The 14,207-nt window shown below is 34.2% G+C and overlaps 1 long non-coding RNA gene across 18 annotated transcripts; it reads right to left on the bottom strand.

Moving 5' to 3' along the window:
- Positions 1–8,573: 8,573 nt before the first annotated feature.
- Positions 8,574–14,076, bottom strand: LOC11417857 (uncharacterized). 18 transcript variants are annotated; one of them, XR_003013197.1, is made up of 8 exons: positions 13,684–14,072; positions 11,974–12,094; positions 11,627–11,703; positions 11,490–11,546; positions 11,310–11,379; positions 11,053–11,104; positions 10,166–10,535; positions 9,699–9,955 (listed from the first exon to the last, which is right to left on the bottom strand). It is a non-coding gene; the product is annotated as an uncharacterized lncRNA (long non-coding RNA). The 18 variants fall into 18 exon arrangements; XR_003013196.1 differs by having other exon boundaries at positions 11,490–11,555; positions 11,627–12,094; positions 13,684–14,075; XR_003013189.1 differs by having other exon boundaries at positions 11,627–12,094; positions 13,684–14,074.
- Between the last annotated feature and the right edge of the window lie 131 nt (positions 14,077–14,207).

Here is a 14,207-nt window from a genome sequence, read left to right as displayed (position 1 = left end):
GTAAAAAATAAAAACAAAATTCAATGAATTAACACAAATATAAAATTATATTTACTCGTTTCGTTATTAATAATTTTAAAGATCGAATATATAAATATCTATAACCATAACATATCTAATTTATTTAAAAATGTTTTCCTTCACCATTTTAGTTTACGAAGTTTGTACAAAAATGTTTATAATTTATTTTTTTGCTAAACATTATTTAAACATATTAAAAATTTATTTATAAAAAAAAATTATTTGAGTATTTTATAGTACTTTTTTATTAAAAAAATGTAATTTTTAATACGGCCCGGCCCGTTTAGCCCGCGGCCCGTGTAGGGTCGCGTTCGGGTAGTATATTTCAAGCCCGTTTTTCAACCGGACTTTTTGGCCCAGCTCGATAAAGTCTGCGAACCGGGCCTAAACGGGCCGGATCCGCCCGTTTTGACATCTTTAATTTTTACGATGAAAGTTAAAATGATTGATATTCTTCATATATTTATATATAATGTGTATAGTATTTATCAAAAAATTATAAATTTATTCAATACATGAATGTAAAATGATTTGTTTCAATTATGAGGACACCACTTGTGTACCATTGGGATACCAATGTTATATAACATTGGCTAATGAAGGTGTGCCACATAGGAAGGTCTAAAAAAGAAGGAAAATATATGCATGTGAAGTGTTATGTGACACACCTAAAGCTTTCAAATCAAGGCAACACACGGTAAGATTAAAAGATTGATTTATGAATGAGTTAGGTTAATAAGCAAAGATGTATATCAGATCATTAATCAAGATTGCATAATTTAATTAACAAAATCAGAGTGGTGCGGCGGAAGCGTGGTGGGCCCATAACCTACAGGTCCCTGGATCGAAACCAGGCTCTAATAAAACCATCATTTTTTTATAAACATAATCTTGTAAAACAAATTGTATATGTTTTTTTTTTGTTGTGAGATCGTTCAATTTCACAGAATACTTCCTTTTTCATCTAAATTTCTCTTTGAACATCCTGTCTTTGTCTCCTTCTCCATAGGCAACGATTTATGATTTTTATTCACTCTCCTGTAACAATTTTTTTGTTAATCTGTGATTGGGAACTAGACCTGCAAAGCTTTTATAAGATACAAAGATGGCAGCACCGAAAGTCCAACAACAATTCTTTATCCAACAAGTGGATAAAGAAAAACTGTCTACAGACGTCAGCTTAATCTGCTAGAATAGTTGCCAAAGTTTGAAATAAAACTTGTGACTTATACCTCTATCAAAATTGTGCCTTAAATAATAAGATAAGAGGGTATTATTGTGACTTGAGAGCTATCTTAAACTTTTCAATTCTCAAAAACCCTTTGTGTTGTTTAGTTTCAAGGTTTGATATTCCTGTTGCCATGTTGGCATTCAAAATGATAAAATCGTTCTAAAATATGTCATATAATATAGGTTGGTTAAGTGTCCCAATCTTTATAAAGCTAAAAAGACTATAGTTTTAAGAACACTCTTAATTTTGAAGGGATAAAAAAATGAGATAAGGAGAAGAATAACTCGTTAACATTAGCTGGAAGGAGAAGAGAGAAAGAGTTTTCAACAATTCAATAGAATTTTTGGTGTGTATTTTTTAACTAGGTGAACTCTCCTTTTATAGGGAGAGTTTGTAACTAATCTAGAGAAACTCATGAATTAAGTAAGCTTAGAAATTTAACAACCCACATATCAGCCCAACTAACAAAATAATCGGATAAGTTTAAAAGAAAACAAACCCACAAAATTAGATGAAACAAACTAATGAATGAAAGATAGGAAATTATGTTGGATTCTAAATCTTATTACAACCAAGATAAGCTAAAATTATGGGAAGTGATATCCATGAGTAAAAAATAATAATTATTTTTAGGTTTAATAGCAGTTTTAGCCCTCTATATTTCAAGAAGTTGCGATTTTGGTCACCTAACAAAATAAAATACAAAACAACCCCCTAAGTATTGTCCCTTCTGCAGTTTTGGCCCCCCAGGCCAATTTTGACCAAGTCAATGCACACATATGTAATTTTTTTTATTTTATATTTTTTATTTTAAATATATTTATTTATTTTTAATTGAAAAAAAAAAAAAATTACATACGTGGCGTCCACGTCAGCTTTGACTTGGTCAAAATTGACCTGGGGGCCAAAACTACAAAAGGGGTAATACTTAGGGGCGGTTTTGTATTTTATTTTGTTAGGAGCAAAAATCGCAACTTCTTGAAATATAGGGGGCCAAAACTGCTATTAAGCCTTATTTTTAGGGTAAATATTCATAGACACCCTTTTAATCCATCCATCCCTTACACCACTCCACTATGACAATTTTTTTTTGTCTTATTCAAACAAAATAATATAAAATATAACCTAAATACATTAAAAAAAAATAGAAAATAAAAAACTAGTTTATGTCTCTTCATCTTCCCACCCTCCCAGCTCTATCACTTCTTCTTCTTTCTTTCAATTCAGCCTACCTCTGCCGCTTTCAGCGTCGGGCTCGCTTAGCATCGCCGACCGTCGTCCCTTTCTTTGTCCATCTTAGATCTATCAAATTATTTTCTCTGTTTTATTCCTTAAGATCTGCGTGCTTCTTGCTATTTTAAGAGGTTGTCTTTTCTGTTTTTTCTGGGTTCTGATGGTGGTCGGTGGCGGAGGAGAACGGTGGTGGTAGTCGGTGATGAAGGACTATGGTGGTGAAAGGAAAGTAAACGTCGGAGGGGAAAGGTGCAGAAACAAACAGGAAGAAAGAAAACAAAAGGAAAGTTGTAGAGGAGAGAGTGAACGACGGTGATAGGCGGTGCAGGCGACGGTGAGAGGTGGTGTGTGGTGGTGAGAGAAGAGAGTGAGTGATTGGTGGTGGTTGTGTTTTGTTGGTGATGGAATGGTTTTGTTGGAAAATGACCGCGGATAGAGAAGAGAGAGGAAGAGGGTGATAAGATATTGTATGACAAATTTATCCCTTATTTTTTGTTAATGGACAAAATTGTCCCTGCCACATGGGGGTGTATGGAATGGTGGTAGCCACATAAGGTGGTTTGTCTATCACTGCTCTTATTTTTATCGTTGTCAAGTATTTAAAATTAAATACCACTATTTAAACACTACTAGTGTGTGTGTGTTTTCTATTTTATGTGGGACCCACACACTCTATTTTTTCAATTCACACAACACTAGATCAAAGTCTAATTACTTGGTGTTTAATCTTCCAACCTTTCAATTTCCTTCCAACTTCACACCAATATTCCAACAATCCCCCACTTGACTTTAAAAAATAGTTTAAAAAATAACGTCAAAACGTTTCTATTAGATTGCTAATAAACAAAGGTGTCGCTTACAACTTGAACATTTGCATATCAAATACTATTTTGATTTAACAAGAGTTTCTTGTAGCATTGAACTCTATCTCAAACATAGAACTCGCACACAAACCTTTTACTAAGGTGTATTCTAAAAGCCCATGCGTTAATGGCCATGTACGTCTATCCCATTTTTAACGAACGCTCTAGGAATTCTAGCTCAAATCCCATAGGAATCGGCCTCAGTTCCACATTCGTATAGGTGAGTCTAACAAGTGTACTCCTATAGTTATGTACATGTACTCCATTCCACATAGAGTATACATCTGATTAAGAATTTCTATTATCTCATCCTCCTAACACTGCAAGAATCAAGCTTTCTTAATTTTATCATAGCATGTTCTATCACTCGTGACTTGTTATTACCCATTGAATATACTTTTTGGGATCTCCAGTCATGTAGGTCGGGTTACCATCACTCACGATCTTTAGACATTAGTCTCATCCCGTTGGATGTGTTTAGGACTTTCTTACTAGTTATTCCTTTCATCAAAGGATCAACTAAGTCTTTATGAGTACATGTACGATTTACTTTAACCGTTCCTTTAGAGCTCTCTAATTATTCAGTGTGTTCATGCCTTAATTATCATCTCTTTTCACTGTGGTAATGATTCTCAATTTTTCAATAATCGCGCTACTATCACAATGAATTAACACTACTTGCAATGGTTTCACCCACTAGGGGTTCTCAAATAGCAAGCATTTTCTTAACTTGCTTCTTCACTAGTTTTTTCTAGTGTTCTCATCTCATATTCATTCCATAGTGGACTCAGTCAATATCATTTGTTTCAACAAACAACTCCTCCGGTGATGCTCAATGTGTAGCTATTGGTCGCTTCCATATAGTTTTCTTCTTCTAGTTCACCATTTAAAGAGGCAATTTTCACATCCATTTGGAGTACTATCAAGTTATGAATAATGGCGAAAAGGACTAATCCTCTTATGGATACGATTCTAGATGCTGGTGAATGAGTGTCGAAGAAATCTATATTTTTCTTTGTCTAAAACCTTTGAATACAAGGTCCTTTGACTATAAGGCGTGCCTTGTATTCATCAACTGAACCATCAAGTCTTAGTTCCTTTTCCAAAATCTAAATACAACCGACTGGTTTGCAATTAGGAGGCAAGTCATCTAAGTGTCATGTTTCGTTAGACTATAAATAATTCATTTCATCGTTTATTGCTTCTTTTCAAAAATGTAATGGATCTTCTTCCAATGTATAAACCATATAACCAAGTTCATACTCTTTAACAATTCTTTCTTTCTTACCTCTTTGAGGTTCTATAACATCTCCTACGATGCTTTCATAACTATTTCTGATTACTCGAATGTGATTTGATAAAGTGCCCCTACTAGTTTTTAATTTTTAAAGGGAAACTATTTTGCCTCCTAGTGCCCCCACTATTCTATATTTAAAGGGGTATTTATTTACATTGAAATCGGGATCGTTTGATTCTATAACCACTTAAGCATTTAGGTCATAAAATCTACTATTAAATATAAAAACAACATGAGATCAAGATTTTTCATTGATAATATATATAGATGACATTTTAAATGGGAGAACTTTTTAAATGAGAGGATGAGAGGAAGAAACAGTGACCATTGGATTAGTTAGATGACTATGATTTAATTTACTCATTAGTGAGTCACGTGACTGTGTTTTGTTGAAGGACCAAACATCTTCCTCTCTCTTCGATGTTCTCCCTGCATTCATGGTGAACTTCCTCTTTGCCTGCATTCAACTTGACTCACCCCTCTCATGTCTGATAGTGTCGTATTTTCTCTCTTTGTTCCCCAAAACACTCTCTAAATCATTCTCTTGAAGGAAAAAAAAAGGTCCCTCTCGTTTTCCCTTTCCCCCTTCTTCAAAAGGGTATTCTCCTTTTTTCCTTCAGTTACATAAAAATTTGTTCTTTATTTGAAATTCCTAATAAGTCAATTAAATTAAAAACAGAATATATTTCTAGAAACTATATGTATTTGCTGGTTTAATTTGTAATCCAAAACTGTGAATATTTATAGGGATTAAAAACAAAACTGTGAATATTTATAGGGACTAAAAATTTAATTAATACTTAATATTAAAGTTGCGTATGAAAAAAATGTCTTCCACACACCCTCATGTTAACAACTACTCCCTACAAAATAAGAACCTACATTTTGAAAATGAAACCTACGTAAAATAGTGGGACACATAAAATGCGTAAGAAGCCGGCCGAAAAGACAAAAGGAGTAGTGTAACAACTACTCCCTACAAAATAAGAACCTACACTTTAACAGGACCAGTCTTCTTTGATTAAAATTACATACAAACATACAAAGATGAATTTAGAGATTGTGACCCTTTTGACTAAATGAATTATCAATTTATCAACTTGTATGATGATGAGATGCATAAATGTGTAAGAAGCCGGCCGAAAAGACAAAAGGAGTATATTGTGAATTTAATTTCCTATATTAAAGTACTGAAAAATTCAGAAGTCCTAGCTCAACTAGTAAAATGCCGAAATTGTTAGGCCGGATGTCATGACCGGGGTTCGAACCGCGGTACCTCCACTTATGTGTGTGAGTTTATAATGGCTTTGCCATTTCGTCTATCTACCAAAAAAAAAAAAAATACTGAAAAATATGTTAGCAACACTCTCTTTTGAACACTCTCTCTAACATTTATTTATTTATTTAGTGAAATTAATGTATATCCCACCACTTTATGTGAGTTTCATTTTCAAAATGTAGGTCCTACATTAATTTCATCCAATAAAAGAATGAGTATTAGAGTAAATATTCAAAAGAGAGTGTTACTAACATTCTTTTGGTGGTTACACGATGTTCCATTTGTTTCTTACCAATCAAATTCAGTAACCTCCAAACAATATCATACGTGCTCTGTCAGCAAACTAACATTTTTCTCCAACTCAGACACATTTGCAGATTGTCCATTACTCGATCAATAATATGTTTAAATATTCAAAAAGACCTAGTTGCAAAAAAATAAAAAATAATGTTAGCGGTATATGGGCCCTTCAAATTGGTTTAGTTTTTCTTTTGATTCAGCAAAATTTTATTAAAAATAAGATCTCTGCATAAGATGAACAGAGACCGATGTTTTAGAAGGTACAAACTAAAGGCGCCGTATATAGACGGAACATCCGAAAACGAACACCAACAAAGACACATCTGCGATCAACACCCAAAAGGACAACATCCACCAAAATAAACATCACACCTTAAAACGCTGACTCCTATACTTATCGACCACTGAAAAAACGACATTCATAACACTCATTGCCACTACTCACCTCAAAAGAACACCCTTATAAAAGAGAAACCAGTCCTCAACCCCAACACCGAGTCACATCTGAAGAAATCCTTTTCTAAAGATCAATCTGCTTCCACCACCGCGCAACCTCCAGTCCACTAAAAAAGCCAAAAACTAAACTTGGACCCAAGAACTGACTCCTGATCTCGAATCAAAAGTTGATCGGCCCACTAGACTTTAGAACCAAAACAGAAGGACACCCCTTACCCCTGGTTCACTAGAGAAACACCATAGCCAACCAAACGATAATGTTGTTAGACTCCAACTCCCGATCTCGAAGCAAAAGGACCGACCCATCAGAATCCAGCACACAATAAGTAAGACAAATGACATGATTTGAGGTGGAGCAAATATCAATCAAAAAGGAAAAAAAGCTCAACTCGAAGGACACACACCCTCAAAACACCCAAAACACCTTAACAACCCACAACTTAAACAAGAGCTAGGGACAACGAGTATGGACCCGAATAACAAAGGCGACCTCCAATAGAAATCACCCACAACAATCACCCCTCTCCTCACCTAAGCAACACCAACCACCACCACCACACATCATCACCCCCACCACCACCACTCATCACCACCACCACCATGCCTCACCACCATCACTGCATCACCACCACTACATCACTATGCCGCCAAACACCCTCACCAAGAAACAGACAGCAACACAAATTTAGATCCAGAGGAAGACGAAATCCATCACCAAAACACGGGCAACGACGCCAGTTTGAAGCGAAAACACAACCCATATCGTAAAAAGGCGATCATCGGTGATAAGGAGAAGGCGTCCTCGTCACACCGCATCACCACCACCACACAACCTAAACCGCCACCCCACCAAGCTCGTAGCACACCACACCACCACGGTTACCACCAAAACCTTTACCTCCTCACACCACCTAACACCACCAAAAGCGTGACCAAGTCACCACCTCTCCAAAACAATAATCCGGCAACAACAAAAGCAACAACCACAAAGCTTCATGGAGGCGCTCGAAAAGCAACGACGACAACTAACAAAGACAACCCCAAGCCCTTTGGAGATCCCGATGAAAGACGACACGATGGTGGAAACCATACCAAAACATCGAACCACGACCTCTCGCCAGCATATCAATCAACCACGATTGCAAGGTGAGGCAAAAATGCAACCCACAAAACTTAACACGGAAACACCCATATATAGAACAGATCTGAAACACCACTTAAAAGGGACCGCATAAAATAGCACAAAGGGATGAAGACCGCCTTTAAAACCACCACAAGCCGCCTTGAAAACCACCACAGTTGCAAAAGGGATTACAGATCTAGGAAGAACCCCGTCGCGAAGGCTACACTCTAGGAGACTCAAGCCGTCAACGCAACCACCAGAAAGAACAGAGTGTGCCATAAAACTAGCCTTCCGGCGAAATCACCACTGAGAAACCGGAACCAGAGGTGGTGTGGATGGCTGTTCCATCTTCGCACCACCAGCCACCACCATTTACATCGTGTACCTAAGGTATTTGGGTTCGATGGACGGTGGAGATAGGAAAGTTAGAGAGAGTTCTAAGGAGGGTACTTTTAGAGAGAGAAAGTTTTTTGTTCTTTCAATTTGGTTTAGTTGATATATATATATATATATATATATATATATATATATATAAGGTTTTTCTATCATATAAAAATTATAAGACTTATAAACAAATAATAAAAAGTTTTATTTATTATTTTCAGTCAAAAAATTCAAAGTTTATTTTTTTATTTAATTAATCTGAAGATACATAAATAATTTAGAATTTTTTAGGTAGATTCTCTTAAACTAAAAAACTTGTAATCAAATACTCAAAGTATTATATTATTTGAAATAACTTCTTCGGTTAATTTGAAGTTAGTCGATATTTAATCAATGTTGATATGGATCATGATATGTCAACCAAATTGTACACATTTTTATTTAATTTCCACCTCATTATATATTTTTAACTATTATTTACTAAATCCCTATTATTCTAACAACATACGTGATATTGCTAAGAAGTTGTGAAGAAGGACCGTTGAATTTGAAGAGGTAAACCACAGGAAAGTTCATCATCATCACTCGCCCTTCTTCCTTTATTTAATTCCACATTTCATATATGCTATTAGTTACAACTTCTCTTTCCACTCCTTTTCTTTTCCTTTCTTCCTTGTTTCCTATTTTGCATATTTTCACTCTAGCAGCAATAATTTCACCGATCATCTTTTTGCTGCCCTACAAAGAAGAGACATAAATGAATTCAGAGATGATACAAAACTTAAAAAAGGTGAATTCATAGCACCCGGACTCATATACGCTATTAGTTCCAACTTCTCTTTCCACTCCTTTTCTTTTCCTTTCTTCCTTGTTTCTTATTTTGCATATTTTCACTCTAGTAGCAATAATCAACTCTACACATTAATTAACAATTTAGCTTATTCAGATGGCCAGGAGTAGCACACTACAACATTTCCATCTTACGACAACCTCATAAAAGCGTAGCAAAAGGCGAAAAAACTGTTGCTATTTTCTACCAGAACGCTTTTCTGTCTGTGGCAAACTGAGGCGTTGTCTTATCTTTCCAAAACGGTTTTCTTCACAAAGGGCAACAATGTGAGAATAACCGTAGTTTTAGGGTTCAAAAGAAAACGGTTTTCAAAGATAAAAACAGCAACGGTATTTTTGCGTTGTGAAGAACAAAAGTGTAGCAATTAGGTACCATTTGCAAACGGTTTTCTGGGGATGTCGCGACGCCTCTCACCGTTGTTATTGGGGGAACCGTTCTGGAAGACTTTTATCTAATGGCCTCTTTATAACTACCCCAACAGTCAAAAAGCGTTGCGAAACACTTTTTTATCAAAAAAAAAATTATCTTGTAAATGATTTATAAAAGATAATAAAGCGTGAAAAGAACAATAACCTAGATTTTTTTTTTTTTTGAGGAAGAACAATAACATAGATAAAAAAAACTTTATTCATATAAAATTGTAATCTGATACTAAATTAAATTTTTTCAGAAAATGAAATAGCTCAATCATCATTGATCACAATGAAAGTAACATCTTCAAAATTACATACATAATAATTTTTTTTGAATTTCTAATGAATACGCTTAGAGATAATGACAATTATCATTGATCACATTCAATATAACATCTTCAAAGTGACCACCAATATCCATCAGGAAAACAAAAAAAAACAAGCACCAAATTTACATCTCTTCATCTTGTTCTTCTAAATCTTGAAATTCTTCGTCAATATTCTTCTAGAATAAAATTAAAAAAAATGTTCAATAAATAATGTGTACAAAAATTCCATTGGACAATACAAATTCCAAACATGGTAATAGCAAATAGAGGCAAAAAATCATACAGAGGTAAAGTAAAATCATATATTTGAGCACATAAGATTATTACTTTTCTATATCATAAGAATCTTAAACAGATCATCAAAACAAAGAGAAAGAGATGAAAACCTTATTTATTTTTTGCTTTAGATTGTATCAACTTGCCGGGCCTCATTGAAGGCTACAAAATTGATGATTAACCTGCCAATAATAAAAAAAATCAGTGAGAAAACACAAATGTAACAAAATAATTAAGGCAATATCGGTGAGATGACACAAATACAACAATATAGGAAACCAATGGAGATATATAGGACACCGACACCGCTACATATATGTTAATTTATTTATATACGATCTAAAATGAAAATCAAATTACATATATAAGCAAAAAAAAAAAAAACTTTAACACCCCTAAATTAAACTCATCAACATCTCTTTCATCTCTTGTATTTCCAAATCTTGAAATTCTTCATCCATATCATCATTATTCATTCATCTACAAAATAAAAGAAATATGTTTAATAAATAACATGTGCAAATAATTGTGTCTTCATGGACCAATTGAAGTAATTTCGAAGTCACTCCCTCACAAAGAAACACAACAACAGAGTATACTAGTAGGGCACCCATACGCGAACACACGGGTTGCGCACTGCGCTCCATTTTGAAATAAGACATAATGTGTTCAATTTAACTCAATTTAACACCATTTTAATTTAACTTTCATGAATGTGATAATTGAACTTATCATTGTCAATCATGTATAAGTGAGCATAAATATCAATCTTTCACTATTACGAGTTCTTCAAGTTTTATACATAAGTCAATATAAGTGAGCAATGTATAAGAGTGCAGAACAACATGGGATCACACATATTTTATTGTTGAAATTGGTAACTTTAGGCAATCCACTAAAGACTCTGCTATAAGAATAATAACCCCAATTGCAGAAATTCAGATGATGCTAAAAAAAATAAAAAAATAACTGATATGTGAACTTGAAGATTAGTTACCTTGTTGATGTATTCACTCTGGTAGTTGTTGCAGAAGAAAGACGGGTAAAGTCTGCACAAAAATCATGAAGGTCACTGCATTATGAAATTCAAATTTTGAATGAAAATGATTCCCAACCAAAAAGGCAACAAAGTTGTTACTTTTATGTGAGTTTACACTGAAAAAACCATAAAACAAACTTATTCATTATTAAAAGAGCTTATGAACATGGAGTATTTCATAACTCAAAACACAAAATGTGATGAACTCAAAACACCTCAAGTCAAGATTCCTATGCCAAAATTGGCAATCAGCAACACCTCCAGCCATTGTCCAAAGTCTTAGAACTGTGTACATTTAAATATAAATGAATTGGACTCTATGAACACATGAAAACAATTGGAAGATAAAAAATTTAAAAATTGAGAAGAGAATAATGCAATCAGCTGCAACTTACAAATTCATTCAGTTACACCCTCCAACCGCAAATACGTAAGTTATTCAATGAGCAATGCTGAGAATACTTTTAGTTATCAAACACCAAAGTTAGAGAAGAAAACATACAATTTTTCATTTTATTCTAATGTCCAGTACCTTAATTTATTCACGGTGTCCTACAGCACAATGATCTCAAACTGAGATGCTTTAACAACATCCTCTCGAGCACCGGCCTGCACAATTGACACATAAAGAACTCAATAAGAGTAATAAAAGCTTAGTAAAGATTAGATTACATCCTCTTTTTTTTTCCAGATTTGTTTGAAGCTATGGGCTTTCCATCTCCAAGAATCTTACTAAATTTGAAATCTATCCCAATGTCCCTCAACCCATTTTATGTAGCTAAAAACAGCTCACTTCTCTTAGAAGACGGATCGGATGCCATCCTCTTTGACTAAGCACTCTTAAGCCAATAACCAATTTGATCCTTTTCCTTAACTAACCTATTCAAAGTCTCATCTAAACTCTTGATCTCGCTATTTTTCTCTTCAACCACATCCCAAACTCTTTGAACAACAATCCAAGTAAAATCAAGTATGGATTCTATCCCAGCCAAAGAGCAACCTACAATTTTTTTCCCACAAAAATAACAGCAATATCATTATAAAAAAAAAAAAAAACTTTCCATAGACACCAAAATCATCATCTAATCTAATCTACACAAGCCACTAATTTTGGGGACAAAATATTAAATTTAAAACACACCCACAACCTAAAAATCCATGAATCGAATAACAAATACAGAATCTTTGAACATACCAGAAAAATTAAAGACTTGAGAAATGGGTATTGTTGGAAAAAAAAAACCACGAAATAGAGCAAAGTTGCAGCAAAGAAGAAGAATACGGTGAATTCGTGCGTAATAAGGAGTATGTTTGCTTGGGATTTCGACATGGGATGCCCCTGACAAATGCAAACTTTTCAAAAAGATCATTTGTGAGGGGTTTGTGAGGATTTTACTCCTGGCAATTTTTTCAGAGATTGTTGCCCTTGTGAAATAGGCTTTTTCACAAACGACAACTCTAATCCATACAAAAAGTGATGGTAATACTAAACGTAATAATATATAGAATTATTTGAATTTTTAATATCACATTATTTATAAGAGAAAAAAAGAGTGAGCACATGCAAGATTTGCCGTTTTTGTTCCTAGTTCAATTAGAAATGAAATTAAATCATAGCTAACGCATAGAAATTGTATTGACGAGAACACATTAAACTAGACCAGCAAGCAAAATTGGCTCATATAGCTAAATAACTAAATAGCTAGATTTAAAACAATCCAGAATTTGATTGGTTAGCCATGACTAAGCAACCTAGGCAAGAGGAAACCTGTCATTTTGTACCCTAAGCATATTTGCATTTTTGTTTGGATCTTCATCTTGAAAATAACAATGAACATTATTATTCATTACTTTATTATAGAGATCATGATATTGTCTTGTACAAACAGATCCAAAAATGTATTTCGTTCGCACTGGGTGTATCCAAATATCATGATTAAAACAAATTCCTGGATAAGGTCTATGCTATTAACCACTAACACTCTCGTATTAGATGTGTTCTGGTGTCGGACACGCGTCAGTGTTCGATACCGACATGACACTAACACATATGATTACACTAAATTGTCATTTTCTTAAAGTATGATCGGTGTTGGAGCGTCAGTGTTTGTGTCGTGTCCGGTATCCGTGTTTGTGTCCATGCTTCATAGGTTCTATGTCATTTGTAAGCTACTAGTACTAATTTATTTAACTGTTTGTCCATTTATTTTTCTATAGATTTCGTTATACACTTTTAATTTGGCATCATAAGTGGAGACTACAATACTGGAGCCTACTTTTCTTTAAAAAAAAAAAAAAACAATATTGGAGGCTACTAATATTCATCACATATAATAATCATCATACGTGAGCTACTGATACTCATCATATCATCCTCTTAAAAAAGATACTCGGCATATCATATTGAACACAAAAGCCTGGGCAACCAAAAATAAAAAAATCCAAATACCAATGTCCAAACACGTATATTAAACAAACCCATATATGGAATCTAATAAATTAAACAAAAGGGCACTCTTTTATTCAAAATTAGACAAAAATTAAGAACAAATATAGATTGAAAAGAGGGTTAGTAAAGTTTCATCATACCTCAAGTTTTCAGAGAGCCATTTCCAAGAGATTTCAGAGGGACAATGGTAGGGTTTAAGAAGACGATATTAGGGTTGTGGTTTGATTGAGATTTCGTTGAGGTTAAGGTTGTCTGAGATTCGATTGGTGTTGATTGTGAGGGTTTGAAATTGAGGGTTTTGGGTGAGAGAGAGAGGTTCGATTGAGAGAGAAGTTCGATTGAGAGAGAGCATGAGAAACAGCGTGTTTCTGGGTGAGAGAAAGCGAGAGGTTCGATTGAGAGAGAGAGAGAGAGAGAGAGAGAGAGAGAGAGAGCTTTGTTTGAGAGAGTTTAAAAAAATATCTAGGTCGTTGAGAGTGAGAGATGAGAGGTTAAGAATTTTTGTTTGGAAAATTTGTGTGGGGGAACTTTGATTTTGTCAAATTCCAATTTAGCGTGATCTAAAAAATTTACGGGCTTTAAATTTTTGTTTTATAATTTTTAATTAAAATAATTAAAAATAATACCAGGACACTTTTTGTCGTTTTCGAAATGAACTAACAAA

Source organism: Medicago truncatula, chromosome 6 (genome assembly GCF_003473485.1).
Source record: "Medicago truncatula cultivar Jemalong A17 chromosome 6, MtrunA17r5.0-ANR, whole genome shotgun sequence".
Classification (NCBI taxonomy): Eukaryota; Viridiplantae; Streptophyta; class Magnoliopsida; order Fabales; family Fabaceae; genus Medicago; species Medicago truncatula.
Note: the sequence above shows the minus strand (reverse complement) of the source record. Positions and strands in the feature narration are given on the sequence as shown.